The sequence below is a fragment of the Delphinus delphis genome, chromosome 8 (assembly GCF_949987515.2).
Source record: "Delphinus delphis chromosome 8, mDelDel1.2, whole genome shotgun sequence".
Taxonomy (NCBI): Eukaryota; Metazoa; Chordata; class Mammalia; order Artiodactyla; family Delphinidae; genus Delphinus; species Delphinus delphis.
The window spans coordinates 63,469,200-63,473,336 of record NC_082690.1 but is presented as its reverse complement, the minus strand read 5'-3'; the positions used below and the strand labels follow the sequence as shown (position 1 = coordinate 63,473,336).

The 4,137-nt window shown below is 40.4% G+C and overlaps 1 pseudogene; it reads left to right on the top strand.

The window, feature by feature from the left end:
- The first annotated feature begins 1,347 nt into the window (after window positions 1–1,347).
- On the top strand, window positions 1,348–2,241 carry LOC132429103 (olfactory receptor 5P3-like; annotated as a pseudogene).
- Window positions 2,242–4,137: the final 1,896 nt, after the last annotated feature.

Sequence of the window (4,137 nt, the reverse complement as noted above, 5' to 3'; positions counted from 1 at the left end):
ATTTCCTGGGTCAGGGCACTGAAGGAGGCCCTTTATCATCGGCCTCACAGAATTGTCATTACCGTGTAGCCATTTATTTATATGAATTACTAGATTGCAAAATCATCCTTTAAGAGTAAAGATATTACTTATATATTAACATAATTGAAAAACTTTTTGAACATATAAATGAACCAAATATATGTTCTGATATTCTATATTCTTTTTACAAATTACAGAAAACATCCGTGTTATATAAATATGGTAATGAATTGGCTCCAGGAATGAGCTTTGATCTCAGCTCAGTTGTCAGAAAGCCATTTAACCTAAAATTAGTCACCTAACTTCTTTAGATCTCAGTTTATAACTTTGTAAAATGAGAGAGATGGAATGGATGGAGTGGCTTTTTGAAGCCTGGCATTCTGTGACTATATGAGAAAGCTCTCATGATTTTCTTGCTTTTTCATGATTTTTCTCAAACAAGTTGATATGGGAAAGAGCTTTCCAGAAGCTGACCTAAAGGTGTGATTTTTCTCAGACAGGGGCTATTCACACGGGCTGGTTACCTGTGGGAAAGGAGGCTGGAACCTTTTGCTCACAGCCCAGCTCCAGTTTATACAAAGTCTCAGGCACCACTGGAGTCTTTCAGGAGTAACCTGATCAATGTGTCTGGTTTCCTTTCCCGGGTTGGCTCACTATTATGAATCAGATAGCTTGATCCTAAGATGATGCCATCTCCTTTTCCAAACTGCAGTCTCTCCAGGTTAACTTGTTCATGATTTGAGCACCTTTTTCTACACTCTGCCTCTGTTCAAACTTCCTGGATATTGGTTCATCTTTTCTCTAACTGTGATACCTGTTTAAATTCAGGATTCATATGACTGCTCAGCCTCTTTCATACAAGAAGTGATACCTCAGGTATCATTTTAAACAGTTGTTCTTTTCCATGGGAGCTGGCCCATTCTGACATTTCTGCTCCCTTTCATCATGTCTTTGGCTCAGAAGATACAGTTACTGGGTCCCTCGTACCATCTAGTGGCTGTCTCTAGGATGTGCTCATGTGAGTCTATTCCTTACAGACCGCCTAAACTAATTATATAAGGCAAATGTGACTTGAATGTGTTAAGTTGAAAAAAAAAAAGATTTTTCTGAGTATTCCTGGCCTTCTGTCAATGCACATTTATATTTTTAAGCCTTATGCAAGGTATTGTGTGTGAAAATATTTTCCCCAAATATTTACATGTGAGTGTGTATGATGGGATTTTGTTATTAGATAGCTATTGTAAAAATAAATATGCAGATTATACTATTTTCTTCTATTCAAATATCCACTTGTTTTTCTTTCAGTGGATCTCATTCTCAGTATAGATGGGGACTGGAAACTACACAACGGTAACAGAGTTCATTATTGTGGGGTTAGCAGAGGATACTACAGCTTGTGCCATTTTATTTATTGTGTTTCTAGGAATCCACGTGGTCACCTTAATGGGCAATGTCAGCATAATCACGTTAATCAGAAGCAGACCTCAGCTTCATACCCCCAAGTACCTTTTCCTCTGCCATTTGGCCTTTGCAGACATTGGGTACTCCTCATCAGCCACACCTGTCATGCTCATGGGCTTCCTCAGGGAAGGAACCTCTATCCGTGTTGCTGGTTGTGTCGCTCAGCTCTGTTCTTCGGTCACATTTGGGACGGCTGAGTGCTTCTCGCTGGCTGCCATGGCCTATGACTGCCATGTGGCCATCTGCTTGCCCCTGCTCTACTCCACCCACATGTCCCCCAGAGCCTGCATTCTCTTAGTGGGGGCTTCCTATTAAGGTGGGTGTGTGAATGCTTGGATATTACTGGCTGTTTGTTAAGCCTGTCCTTCTGTGGACCATATGAAGTCAATCACTTTTTCTGTGATTATTCACCACTTCTGAAGCTTTCTTGTTCTCATGATTTTACTTCTGAAATAATTCCAGCCATTCTTCTGGCTCCATCATTGTAGTTACTGTGTTTATCATCGCTTTCTCTTACATCTACATCCTTTTCTCAGTCCTGAAGATGTGCTCTGCTGAGGGGCGGCATAAAGCCTTCTCCACTTGCACCTCCCACCTCACAGCAGTCACTCTGTTCTATGGGACCATTACCTTCATTTATGTGATGCCCAAGTCCAGCTACTCAACTGAACAAAACAAAGTGATGTCTGTGATCCCCTGTTGAACCCCCTCATTTACAGTCTCAGGAACAAGGAGGTTAAAGAGGCCATGAGAAAATGAATGGCTAGAACACACTGGTAGTCCTACTAAAGTAATCTGATTTTTAATAATAAGCACTGTGTAATGAAGGCCTCTCCTGCAGATGAATAAATAATGTACTAAGTAATTTTCAGTGTATATTCATAGTATTCTAGACTCACAAATTTCATTTCTTTTTATTCTCAAGAAAATTTTCAGTGTAAAAAAATAAATGTGCATTCACCAAGATAGGAACATTAGCAAAAACAAAAATTTATTCTCAGCTTACCCACAATTTCTTGCATCTACAAGTACAAATCTTTTCAAATAAGTTCTGTGCTCTTTGAATGCAGTCTTTGGAAATAACTGCCGGAAGCACCTGAAACTCCTTGAGTGGGAAATAAAGAGTAGTGTTGCCATCCATGATCTTGTCATCTGACAGAGATGGTGTCCATGATGTACAGATAATCTAAGGATTGAAATCAGTGATGCTGGCAGTTGTAAAGCTTCTGCTGCCTTGTGGTCTGAGGCTGAGCAACAGGATTCCTCCCACAATGCTTCTGCAGGTGAGCCTCAGCAAGCCAAATCAGAAGATACCTGAAAGCTCCATTTATCTTAGCTCTTCCCTTTCAGGGATCTGTTCTACAAAATACGTTCAAGAGTTTCCAGAAGAAAGACTATTGGGGGCTAATTGGCATGACCTGGCTCCTTTCTAGATCAGAAAAGTAAGGTTCCTTTTTTAAAGGTTATTTCAATCTTATCAGGTATGCGCTACATACTTCTGTAATGTGTGTTAAACCATTTCTTTCCCTCCTGGTCCTATTGCCTCTGATACTGAAATTCTCAGATTTCTTGCACATAATTTCACTGGAACTTCTGTATTAGCCCTGAAAACTCTCTCTTTAAACCAGACGGTTTCACTTACAGAATTTAAAGTTATTTGTATTCTTATAGACCCCTTTGTGTTTTTTCTCCCAGTTGTTTTATTCTGAGTGGATATTTTTTAATAAAACGGGATAATACTTTTAAGGATCTCGTTTTTCCTTTAATAAATGTAAATACCAGATTAATCTTAATATAATTATATCATGTGATCTTTCTATTTCGTCATCAGCAATGATTCTACTGTCCACAAAATTAAGTCCAGAGTGAGATTAACTTCATGGCAGTGTGAGACATCTCTCCTTTCTGCTCCCGCTTTTAAACAACTAATTAGACATCCATACATGAACAAAAGTGCCTCAGTGGGAATTGTGGGATCCAGACCATACACTAAGGGATCCAGGAAGAGTCTTGCCCACCTGTGCATCTAGTAGTAGGCAGAAAGACCTTAGTATGGGCATCAAAATCAGCAGGAACCAGTCAACTTGCCCCAATTCCTCTTGGCGCTGGCCAAGGAAAACCTGGAGAGTGCATACTTGGGCAGAAACCTATGGATTAGAGAGACTTTGTAGAAATTCAACCTTCCAGAGAAGTGACTCCAGCATGCTGTTGGAGCAAAATAATAATAATAGTAATAATAAAACATGAGTTTGGATGCAGTGAAGACTGTAACTTTGCCAGTGCCATTGCTTCCCCAAGGAAACACTGCCTGGGGCAGAACTAGCAGGCGGTGTCCTCTCCTGCATAGGAAAAGGATAGCAGTGAGTGAGTGCTTGGGTCCCCTGGCATTTCAAGACACTGCTGGAGAAGCCCATTTAAAAAAAATGTTACTGAGGCAGGACCTTCATGATGGGCAGGGGAGGGAAAAGATCAGAAAAGAAGCAGATAAGAATGTTAAAGGGCATTAAAAGGGTGCAATTAAGCTGACTGTAATTCAGCAAGAAGTCCACCCATCAGCCTCTGGGAGCAGGTGTGTCCATAGAAGGTCAGGGAAAAAATCCCAGATATAATAGGACCAATGAAGACTCTACCCCACTTAAAGGCAAATAGTAAAGG